Raw genomic sequence first — 12,977 nt, 5'->3', positions numbered from 1 at the left:
AATTCTTAAATTTTGTCAACCTCCTGGGAATATATGCATTTTCTTGGGTGGTCATACATGCGTGGGTATGGTTTTCTGAGAAAACTCAGATTTTGGGTTTTGTGCAAAAGATGGGACTGAATATATAGGTTCTCAACCCAAGCAATGGTACACAATAGAAAAAGTGCTGGGTTTGGAATAAAAGAAATAGGATTCAGGTGTTATTTGCTACCTTTGTGATCTTGGACAAATCACTTAAAATCTCTAGGCCTCAGGACCTTCATGTATAAAATGGGAAGATTGGAATAGGTGATCTCTAGGGTAATTTCAAGCTCCCTATCCTTAATACTTTGATTTTTCATTTTACTATATATGTGACTTTAATGAAGTTAATTCTCTTTTCTGAGCCTGTGTCCTAAATTACAAAATGATTGAATTGAAATAGGCAATAACAATCTTGTCTAAGGTCTTTTCCACTTTTACTTCTACTTCTATGACAAAGGAGATTGATGGTGTACTAACTACCCTCCAAGAAACACTTTAAAAAAAGGTAGATTTGTTTATTTATTTTTTTTTATAATCAAGAGCTATGGAATTACTAGGATCAGGGCATATATTTGGATTGTTTTTCTCATTAGTGGTACAGGATTTATGCTGGATGATTTAAATTCAGCTGAAGGACTTTTTAACACTATGACATTCATCTTCTTCCCTCCCTTCTTCCCTCTCTCTATCCCTTTTTCCTTTCTCTTTTCCCTCTTGTTTCCCTTCCATGTCTTCCTTATTTTAACCCAAACCCTTTCTTCCTTCTTGCATGTGCCTCTAGGCAACCTGGTCCTAGCTCTCCTTCTGGGGGATAATCATATTAATGCTGAATTTAGTGAGGACATCCCATTAGCTTTGCCTAGTAATATCAAATATGTGGCTCACAATATTCCCAAGTGTAGCCTGAACTAGATTAAAATGTGAATGGGAAATAGTTAACAAAAGAAATAAATATATAACAAAATATAGATGACATTAATATGTTATTTTCTAACTCAATATGAATACTAGAGTCCAATTTATTGGCCACCAATCCTATTGGGGTTTGACACCCCTGGACCTTACTTAGTCTTCTGCAGTTTCGACACCCTGAGCTCAAGAGATCTGGCAGCCCCAGACTCTTGAGTAGCTGGAATTACAGTTGTTCACTACCTTGCTTGGTCATATATTTTTGAAATAGTTGGCCACGGGGGCAGCTGGGTAGCTCAGTGGATTGAGAGTCAGGTCTAGAGACGGGAGGTCCTAGGTTCAAATCTGGCCTCAGACACTTCCCAGCTGTGTGACCCTGGGCAAGTCACTTGACCCCCATTGGCTAGTCCTTACCACTCTTCTGCCTTGGAGCCAATACACAGTATTGACTCCAAGATGCAAGGTAAGGGTTTAAAAAAAATAATAAAATGGTTGGCCAGGCACAGTTTTCAAACATGGAACCTAGGAAAGAAGATTATCTGATCTAAGAATGTAATCTTCACAGCCTCTTCTAACTGGATTACTTAGTTTTAATACTTTCCTGAAAGCTAAATTTCCTTGGAATCACAAGTGACAACACTATTTTAATTTTAGTTCTAAACACACATACTTGGGAGTTAAAATTTGGCAACTATGTGCTGCCATGTGTGTTACACACTTCAGGACATATAATGCTGAGATCAATTTTTGTTGGTAACTTCATGGAGAAGTCAAACGTAGCTTTGGCAATGAACAGATAAAATACCAAACAAAAACCCACTGGTGATTAAAAAGAGAAAGAAGAGAAAAGAAATCCTGTTGTAATGGCATTGTCAAAATGACTAAATTTCTATAAATCATGTTCCCATTTTGTAAGGGAAGAGATTATGCTGATTTTTAATTTCTCTGTTGTGAATTAGTGAGGGGAAAAAGGGGCTTTTAACCTATTAGGAGAGTGCTTATACCTTCTTGCACCTGGGAGACTTCTACTCCCAGCTGCCGGGATATTGGCCATTTTCCAGGTCATTAGGAAAATGGCAAAGGATGCAGAACAGGAAAAATAAATGCCATGTTCAATTGGCTGTGGGTGCCTCAGGTATTTAGTCTATAAGGAAGCCAAAGTCAGGTGGTGAAGAGTCAGGATTCCCAACTCAGCTGAAGACTAAATGGGCAAGATTAGGAAAACTATTAAACAATCTACTGATTATTATATAAAATAAAAAGCTTTTGGTTTTCAAGTTGCTGATTTCTGTTGTCCTTTTGTTTGAATTCTCATGGAAATTACCATGGTGGCCTGGAGTAAAGGAGTATAATTTCTGGGAAGTCATTTAATCACTTATACTTCTGAATTGCCATTTGTTTTTATACTATTTTGTGTATCTCCATGGGAGAGTTCAAAAAAGGAGGAGAAAGAGGTTTTCTACCTACAGGAAGGGTTCAACAACAGGCTCTCTGAGAAAAAAAGAAATACTCATGATATACTTTTAATTACAATCTGAATGTTCTCCATCTTTCCCCTCAAGCCTAGACAATCACCATAACAATAAATCAAAACTTGATTCCTAGCACTCACTGAGTTCTGAGATATAAATGCTCCCATTGAAAATTTAACAGTTGGCTCTGGTTTGAGCTGGCTTTAGCATATCCTTACCATCTGGTTACAGAAGAATCCATCCCAGTCTGTTTAGCAAGTGAGTAGTGTTTATTAACCTTTCCTAATTCCAGTGCCACACCTCTTTTAATTACTTCCTTGTTTTCTGCATTCACTTGTTTTCTATCTATTTGTTTGCATGCATGTAGCCTCTCTGGTTAGATAGCCAACTCTGTTAAGGCAGGGACTGGCTTTTGCCTTTTTGTACTCCCAGCTTAACAGGGCACGTGCTATTGTTCAGTTGTATCTGACTCTTCATGACCCCATTTGGAGTTTTCTTGTCAAAGATATTGGAGTAGTTTGTCATTTCCCTTTTTTCAGATTATTTTACAGATGAGGAAACTGAAGCAAAAAAAAAAAGGGTTAAATAACTTGCCCTGAGTCATATACTAGTGCTGAGGCTGAATTCGATTTATGTCCTCCTGACTCCAAAGAGGGTGTTTTCTATCTGTTATGCTACCAAGCTGCAGGACACACAGGTGTTATTCACTGATCAAAACCACAAAAGATAACGTGCATACATAGATATTGATATGTACAATACTGATATGTACAATAGTACAAAAAAGGAGAGAAGTAAATTTCCAAATGATCCTGTTTGGCTATGGTACTCTTCAATAACTATGCCAGAGACTTTGAGATGCTAAGGAATAAGAAAGCAAAAATTCATATTTTTAGTTTTTTAATGGAAATTATAATATTTTAGGGATGGATATGATCTCTCCATCTTTCTTTTATAAATTCCAAAGCATTAATCAATCAATCAAAAAGCATAGAACCATAGTGTGAGAGAAGGAAGTGATATCATGCATGTACCTATCTGTGGGGAGTATAAGTGAGGTGGCTCACAAGCTCATGTCTAAAATATCAATAATGAATATTCTAATAGAAGGGAAAAGTCATCACTAAATTATAAAGAGAAATCATCTTTGAGATTAAGAGAACAAAGGTACAAAAATATGAAGAGGGCACTATTGACTTTCATGGACCCACAAGGAAAGACAAAACTTTTGAAAAGCAAGAGAAAGTACCACCAGTTATTCATCATAGAACATAGTTCTTAGTTCATGGCCTCTGGCAAGTTTTGGATAGAAGAAAGGTCTGGTACTGTTTGCATTACTGATTGATTTGGCAAATACAGAGATTAAACAAACTTTTATAAAGATAGAGAAACATGGCATTGAACATCTTCCTATAGAACAATCTATCTTCTATCTAATAATAAAGCTAATTCCACAGAATCAAATTATAAATAAAGAACTCTATTTAAATTACAGTTTAGAAAATGGATCCAAATTTATGACTCATTTGGTAAAATGAGTTACAGATTTTTTGAGAATACAATTTTTCTAATGATATTTTTGTACATTTAATTTTCTGTCATTGATTCCAAATAACACAAATCTCATTACAAAACACAATCCAGAGACAAACATTTCCATTGTTTCTATGAAAAAAAACTTTTCTAAGAAGTATCCTTTTTGGATTCTTTTTCTAAAGTCTAAAGCATATTACTATTAAGCTATTGTAAGAATGAAACCATCTAGAATTGCAGAGAAAATATATGACAACTATTGGAGGTGACTTAGAAGTAGTATGAATCTTTAGTTTTCTAACTCTGAACTTTGCAAAAATGAATCTAACAGGTAATTTGAAGAAACAAATACTTAAAATTCACCCTGAACTCAATGACATGACTTTTTTTGAAACTGAGACTTGATCAAGGGGGAAAAAGTAAATAGTAAAATTCTCAATCATATTGTCTAAAATAATAGCTAATATGCCCAATGGCCAATTATTTTTTCCCAATTAGAAATTTTAAAACAGCTATTATGACTATTAAAATCTCTCACTAGAAAGATCTAGGCCGTGTCCTGAAATACGTAAAATCTCCTGTGCAAAATAATTACAGCTTCTACACCTTCAATTGGAGAGTGGCATCTCTGAGAAGTTTGAAGAGAATGGGACAATAGAGAAAGGAACAGTCTTGCTGCTTATAATGATTATAAAAACTATAGCAATAGTTTGTCTGGGTCTTTCCTCTAAGGCTCTCAAAAATGCTAGATTCACATTTAACTTATTAAGCTTCATATTGCATTCCAAATTGCAAATTTTGTTCTCATTATTCTACAATTTGGGAAATGTAAGACTAGAAAGGCCAGTCTGTATCTCCCAAGACCTTCTTTTCCATTTTTAACATTTATTTACTAGAATAATTCAGACCCCCCATCAGTAAGTAGACTAAAACGAATCTGATAGTTTGTCTGCTGTTTCCTCATAGTATTCTTTTCTTACTAGACTATTTGTTTTTGATGTGGATTAATAATTTGGTTAAAATATTTAACAAAAGGTGTCTTTTAAAGACACATTGTGGGAAGATGGCAGAATAGGGTATGAAGCTTTCTTGCTCTAACATCTCCTACAAACAACCAAAAATAACTCCCAAGAATCAAAGCTAAAAGTGGGAAATACCAGATAGAAGTCAGAAGTGAAGCTGAACAGCCAGGGACAACTACAGAGTAATAGAACCCTGGCCTTGTTAACAGGGGCAGGAAAAGAGCAAACAGAATGTTATTAACAATCAACATGACAGCTCCCAGGAGCAGAACCAGTACTTCACCTTGTTTGTTGAGTCCTGGAACTTGGAGTAGACCACAAGAATCAGCAGGCACAAGGCCCTGGGAACAGCTGTAATACCTATAGGCTACTAGAGATGAACCACCCTTACCCATACAGTTGGGGATTGAAGACTGATGGAATAGACACTATAGAGTCTATTGGCACCAGGCCCTGAAGGCAGGACCTCAAGCCTCCCTGCTAATCAGCAAAGGACTTTTGGGGGGGCTGAGAGGTGCATATTATATACCTGCTCTATCCTAGGAAGTCAGTAGGAGAGGAATGAGGAAGGAGCTTGCAGTGGTGAGTATGGTTGTTGAGGGACTGGGGCCCCATCAGCTATTGTCACTCCCAAGAGAGTGGAGTTTCAGGAGGAGGCATCTTGGCTGCTTGTAACCTCTGACTGGAATCCCTGAGGTCAGTCATGGACTGGAGATTGAGTGGGAACCCAGAACTATAAAAACTGGAATAACTAAGTAGGACCCAGGGAAAAATAAACAGAAAAAAAAAATCCTGTGACTCCAGCAAAAAAAGATAAAAATTAATTAAGTCTATTGGCCTGGCTGCTAATTTTTTTTTAATTAGCAAGCAAAGGAGAAAGAAAGAAACCCAACTATTGATAGCTAGTATGGGGACAGAGAAGACGTTGGCTCAAACTCAGAGGATAACAAAGTAAATATAACTATTTAAAAACTGCAAAGTAGTGCAATAAATGGCCACAACCTCAAAAGGAATTTTTGGAAGGATTACAAAAAGAATTCAAAAACTAAATGAGAGAGGATGCAGAAAAGTTGGGAAAAAATAAGAGCAAGAAAAGTAAATTAAGAAAATCATGAAAGAAAGATCACCCAAATAGAAGAAATCCAAAAACTCATGAAAGAAAATAATGTATTAAGAAGGGAAACTAATGATTTCCTCAGATAACAAGAAATAATAAAGCATAATCAAAATAATGAAATAATGGAGGAAAGTATGAAGCATTATCACAAAAACAACCTAGAAAAGAGATCAAGGAGAGACAATGTAAGAATAGGTGGACTCTTGGAAAGTTATGATTAAAAAAAAAAAAGTTTAGACAGCATACTCCCAAGAAATCATCAAGGAAAACTGCCCAGAAGTTCTAGAACAAGAGAGTAAAACAGAAATTGGAAGAATATACCAATCAACATCTCAAAGAAGCCCATAGATGAAAATGCTTTGGAACATCATTGCTAAATTCTGTAACTCACAGGTTAAGGGTAAAATACCACAAGCAACAAGGAACCCCCCCCCCCAATTTTAATACTGTGGGGCTACAGTCAGAATAACACAAGACTTAGCAGCCACAACATTAAAAGAATGCAGGACATGAGTGCAGTATTTCATAGCAAAAGAACTGGGCTTACAATCAAGAATAACATATCCAGAAAAGTTGAACATAATTATAAAAGGTAAAAAATGGATATTTAATGAACAAAAGGAGTTTTAACTATTCCTGGGGAAAAACCTAGAACTAGCAGAAAATTTGATCTATAAGAAACATAGAAAGGTAATGGCGAAAGACCAACCATAAGCAACTCAAAAAGTTCAAACTGTTTGATCCTCGTATGGGAAAATGTCACCTATGGCCCCTGGGAATGGCATTGTTGACTAGGTATTCTGAAGGAGTGTATATGGATAGAAGATTTAAGATTGAGGTATAAATATAATAGAATTTTGACTAATCCAGGGGTGGTAAATAACACAAATGTAATGATTGGGAGAAATGGCTGAACAGATTGTGGTATTTAAATGTAATATATTGTATTATGTTATTAGTAATGACAAATATTAGAATACAAAGAGAAATATTTGAAGAGATGAAACAAGAAGAAAAGAGAATAAGAATAATATATGCTATGATTACATTAAAAAAAACAGTCACAAAATCAAGAGAAAAAAGTATCAAAGTAAAACAAATCCAAAGGGAACTCAAAAGCAGAGGATGTTGATATTGGAACACATATATAATTTACATATTTTAAAACAACTGTAAACAATATAGTTTGTAGTTTTGCACATTTTTTGCATTTGTTTATTTAAGGGTTTTTTGTTGGTGATGCTAGTTTCTAAGTATATAAGAAAAAATTTAATAAAAACTTGGTATCACCTCAGTGATGAGGTCTTTTCCAATTTTTTATCTTTGATTCTCTGATCTGTTTCAGCCTCAATTCTTTTCTTCTTCTTCTTTAAAGCTACAAACAAGGAGCCAGCACAGTGGTGAGCTGAGATATCTTTTACCTTTCTGAAGTGTTCCAAAGACTGGAAAACTTTTGATAACTAATGAATTAGACCATACTTCTTCCTGGGTCAACTTCATAGTAAGGGGTATTTTAAATTTAATGATATCAATAGTGATCAATAATGAAAAGTTTGATGCTAAATAATTTGATAAATGAGAAGCCTGATCGTTTAGCAGAAAGAACTATGGACTGGGAATCAAGAAATCTGAGTTCAAACCTTATCGTTACACTTAAAAGATTTGTGCCCATAGACCATTTGTGACTTAGCCATAGTGTTTTCATCCATGATACCTACTGATACAAGATTATTGTAAAGATTAAATGAAAGGAGTGGTGGTAGAAGAAAGAAATATTTATTAAGTGTCTATTATATGCCAGGTACTATACTTAAGTGCCTTATCCTTGCAACAACCCTGGAAGGTAGGTGCTTTAATTATACCTATTTTTTCAGTCCTGAAAATTGAGGTAGAAAAAGGTTAAGTGGCTTGCCCAAGTTCATACAGCTAATAGGTAGCAAGTTTGAATTTCGACAAGATTTGTCAGATCTTCCTACTCCAGGCCCAGTGCTCTACCTACTTCACCACCAATGAGATAATATACTTTGTAGTTAAGGTACTATGGAAACATTAGCTATAATTTTTTCTACAAAATATTGCCTAATGCTAACGTATGACTCAACATTAAATGACTAAATATTAAACTCAGAAAAGAGGGTCACAGGAAGAAATCTAGAACTGCAAAGTCTCTTATAATCGAGTTATTTGGTGCAAATTCTTGACTGGAGGTAAGAAGGTGAGGATCAGATTTAAAAATACATAAAATGTTGGCTTGCTTAGGACTAATTTTACCCAGTTACTTATCTATTTCCCCTCTACACCAAGGGTCTTGCAGATGGTCTGTCTGAAATGTTGTTTAATAGCATTTAGTGAAATTTGATGGTATGGAATCAGATTTTAACATAGCTGGGCATTCTTTCCCAATCTGCCCTTTTAATTTTTCTGCTTCTGAGTGAGTGAAGCCTTGAAAAATCTTATCTTGAGAAACCAGGTACAGATTGAAGGTTCAAACCAAAAGAAATCAGTTTGCTCTTTGAAGCATATATTGCATATATTGGCACCTAAATTTGCTACACTAGAAGGAGTAAAGTCTTCAGAGATAAATTAGTCTTCCTATATTAACCAAAGGAAACATTCTTGTCCATTACTTAAAAGCAAATGAGAGGAATAATTTTAACTTTCAAATTAAAAGATCAAAACTGAACACATTATTCTGTTTGGTCTTTGAAATGACAGTTAAGAGAAACACTGAGAAAACCTTCTTTGTTCTCTGCTTAGTAGAAAGCAGAAACAGTGTTAGACTAATTTAGACAGATTTCACTTTAAATAAGCTATGAGGAATAACAAGACATTGGAGGAATATAACAAAAATCCCATGATTCTTTTCATTAGTCTTAAAAAAAACCCCTTTATTTTATCGGAAAGGTTATTTGTGGACCATGTATGGATTATATGTATGGAACATGCAGATCAGGGATATAAAAGAAAGATAAGAGAATCATCTAACTGAATACGAATATTCAGAGTTCCCTAATATGTGGGATAAAAGGGTTTACACCAGGAGTTCTTAACCTAAAGTCTGTGAACTTGTTTTTAAAAAGAATTTAGTAACTATTTAAATATACTTGGTTTCTTTTGTAGTTTTATGTATTTTATTTTATGCACTTAAAAACTTTATTTTGAGAAGGGAGACACAGATTTCAGAAGATTGTCAAAGAGGTTCGTGATATACACCCCCAAAATCAATCGATTAACATTTATTAAATGCCTATAATTTTTAATAAGTGCCAATGATATACCAGGAACTGTGATAAGCAATTCCAGGGATACAATAAGAGGCAAAAAACAATCCTTATCCTCTACCTTAACCCTTGTTTATACATGATTGCACTTATCATATTTCTTGTTAGAAGGTGAAATCCATTGCTTTTTTAATATTAAGCTGATCAATTATTGATTGCATACGAGTTAGACCTTTTGGCAAAGGATTGTTTTCTTTTACATTTCTATTTGTGCATTGTTTATAAATTTAATACACTCAAGAAACTGTTCACTTTATAAAACCTTATTTGAATGTAAAATGTAAAAATAAAAAAAGACCAAAGAATTGGATTTTCAACATTTACAAGTACAAATGGAAACCCCCCGCATGATACAGTATATATATATATATATATATATATATATATATATATATAAATGTACATCAATATTATGCATATGTGTGATAGTGTTTATACCGCTGTGTCTTAAGTTGATTTCTTTCAACTCCTCCTAGATTTGCATCTACAGAGCTGTATTTGCATGCCATATTTTTGATTGCTTCTTATAGATCGGGGGGTTCAAGATGGAAAGTCATTGGGACTGTTTGAAAAGGATTAGTTGGCCAATTTAATCAATGCTTTCTTGCCTGCAGTGATCTAAACTTTTATTTTCAGGTTGCTATTTTGAAAATGTCCAACTAGGTAGCTACATAAATAAGAAGGAAAAAAGAGAGATAATGAAATTCATCCTACCATTTTGTTTATATGTAAGTCTTTTTCCTTTGTATATAACTTAACAGGTGAAAATAGAGTAATTTGATTATGAAGTTTTACTATTTTGCTTTAGTTATTCAGATATAGGATCAGAATCTAGTATGATTTCCACATTGATAGCTGAGGAAGCTCAACTTCCAGGAAATTCCGTGACTTGTTCAAGGTCACAGGGGAAATAAGGATTTAGTTCAGGTGCTCTGACTCCATCCATAGCAAAGGCTTTTCTCACTCTACCTTAATCACTTTGATTAGATTTACCATCCTCTGCATTTTAGTAGGCTTTGTCTACTTCCTGTGGATAAACATCAATTTTGACATGGAAATTACCATTTTTTACAAAAAAGTCCTTCATATACCTTAAGGTGATAAATTTATTATTATTGTTATACTGCCTTTCTATCCCAAATTGTTACTCTTCTATACTTTACCTTGGGAGTGGAAAAAGGAAGCCACGAGTGATTTTTTTTTTGCCTCATCTTTCTGACTTGGTGCTATACACACCTCTTGTTCTCAATACCAATGGCATCAGGGTCAAAAGGAGTTCCTGACGAAGTCATTTCTGGCTTGTAAAATGCCATCTTGTGAAAAGGACATTTATTCTTTACATAAAACTTGAAAGAAAAAATGCTTAAAGAGAAATGCTCAAATCAGATCGATGGAAATGATATAATTTTTCTGGCCCACATTCGTTATAGGACAAATTAGTACCACCCAAGCCAATCTAAATGTTCACATGGCACAAGATGTATGTAGGGAGAGGGGGAAAAACCTGGCTTTCTTATGTTGTTCTCTAGCTTCATCCATATGTTAAATCTTTCCAAATGAGGGTGGTGACATGGGTTGGTTCATTTCATAAGCACAGAAAGATCTCGCGACAGCCTGTGGAAACATGAACCATTATTTACACTGGAAAGAATGACTGGGTGCAGCTGTGCCCAGCAGTCGAAACAGCAAAGAAGGCTGTGTTACTGCTGTGTTAAGATGTACTAACTAATGGGTAGGGATGGAACGGGTAACAAAGGTTAGACCAGGAGAGATTTCTGATGCTGCTGTAGGACACCAGTCCCTCGCGTTTTATGATATCATCAGAGTCTCTTGATGAATTTGCAGTCTGGGAATCTCTCAGCAGCATTCATTTTCCACATGCGAATCCCTGGAATCTAACTCCGCTTTCTATTATCTTAGCTAAGGGACAGGCTGAATGTGCCACACTGGGTTCACCATGTTTACTTCAGTGAGAAATGTCTCGTCAACTTGGAACAAAGTCAGTTTTCTTTCTGTGGTGTCAGAACTGGATTTGAATCCATACCATTGGACTACGTCCAGAAGTTGTTCCACTCTACCACCATCTATCTAATGATGACTTGGTGTAGGGGTAGCCAATTTTAAAAGAATTCTGTAAGTCAGGAAAAGCTTGTTATTCTTAACTTCAAACCTTTCATTTGGCAGGAAGAAGGAATGGTCTAGACCATTCAAGGGAAAAGAACTAATTCCAACTCCCAAGACAAAAGAAAGATGGAAGCCATTGCAATGCTTCTTTTCCTACAGCTTACTAGTATTCTAACCAGGGAAAACTTGTAGGAAGCTTCCAGGAAGGCAAAGTTAATAGTAGTGACAATATATGGCCAACCCTACTGAGCCAGAATAGACTAATGATAAATGATGTTTAGAGTCCTAACTTAGATATTTATAATTTGGGGGGTGAGGAGGATGGAGTAGGGTAAACAAAAAGTTTTAGCTGTCAGGAAAGCATCCCAATTACACCACAATGTGACTTACAATCGAAAGACTACTCTTTTCCTGGAATCTGTCAGCAATTCAACATCTAATCTTGGACAAAGCCGCTTGTCTCTTGGTGCCTTGGTATTAGAAATACATAGCCATAACTCCAGAAAGAAAAAATGAAACGATTGCCTGGTTTTCTTTAGAACAAAGATCACTAGACTAACGTCTGTAACCATTTCAAAGGTAACATGGGCCAGGTCAAGCAGTGATAGGCTTTGTGCATCTCTTCTTCCCCTTCTCCCCATAACACATGCTCAGAATATTCCCAAACTTTTACACAATAGACTTGAAGAGTAAATATTAGTCTCCAAATGATGTAACCCTGGATTATTCACTGGCTCCCCAGTCTTGTCTGGGATGGGGTTAGTGCCAAATTGTGCTGCAGCTCTCAAGAGTGTAAGAATATCAACAAGTGGTATTCATAAAGCCCTTAAAAATTTGTAAAATGTCTTATCTATATTCCCTCATCTGAGCCTTTCCTCAGGAATAAGGAGTTTATGCTGATCCTTAAGGCCCAACTTTTATCAATGTCTTAGTCCAAAAATGCAGAATGGCCATTTTTCTCAATCTCTACCAGTCCTCTCAGTTAAAAAAAAAAAATGAACTTTTTGCCTTCTGTCTTCGAATCAATATGGTATATTGGCTCCAAGGCAGAAGAGAGATAAGGGCTAGGCAATAGGGGTTAAGTGACTTGCCCAGGGTCACATAGCTAGGAAATGTCTGAGTCTAGATTTGAACCCAGGACCTCCCATCTCTAGGCCTAGCTCTCAATCCACTGAACCACTTTAGTTGCCCTTCAACTCAATGCTTTTTTTGTACCCAGCAGCAAAGGATGAAGATAATGTATAGGTGATGGAACACTTTTAGTCCCCTGGAGACGTTTACCAAACGATATCTTTCTCAGGGTGTTAAAATATACCTTACTAGTCCTTAGTACATCTTCAAAAACTCTCCCTTCCCATCAGGTTTGGACTCAATGTTTACAAAGTGCTTTTGAGTTCTACTCTGAAGGGAATGATGTAAACATGCAAGGCATTATTACTACCATTATCCTCTAGATAACCTTATGAGGTAAGTATTAATGCCAGAGGGAATATTA

The 12,977-nt window shown here is 35.6% G+C and overlaps 2 protein-coding genes across 7 annotated transcripts in view; one reads left to right on the top strand and one right to left on the bottom strand.

Moving 5' to 3' along the window:
- The window catches only part of CMSS1 (cms1 ribosomal small subunit homolog), a 430,657-nt gene that overhangs the window by 211,871 nt on the left and 205,809 nt on the right, over window positions 1–12,977 (bottom strand). The window lies entirely within an intron of this gene.
- FILIP1L (filamin A interacting protein 1 like) overlaps window positions 1–12,977 on the top strand; it is a 361,936-nt gene that overhangs the window by 146,873 nt on the left and 202,086 nt on the right. The window contains exon 3 of one of the 6 annotated variants that reach the window (XM_056793382.1): window positions 7,453–7,477. The exons of the other annotated variants lie outside the window; for them this stretch is intronic. The gene's annotated coding sequence lies outside the window, so the exon portion shown is untranslated. The remainder of the gene's footprint in view (window positions 1–7,452; window positions 7,478–12,977) is intronic. 6 annotated transcript variants of the gene reach the window in all.

Source organism: Monodelphis domestica, chromosome 4, assembly GCF_027887165.1.
Source record: "Monodelphis domestica isolate mMonDom1 chromosome 4, mMonDom1.pri, whole genome shotgun sequence".
Lineage (NCBI taxonomy): Eukaryota > Metazoa > Chordata > Mammalia > Didelphimorphia > Didelphidae > Monodelphis > Monodelphis domestica.
This window is presented reverse-complemented; position numbering and strand designations above follow the sequence as displayed.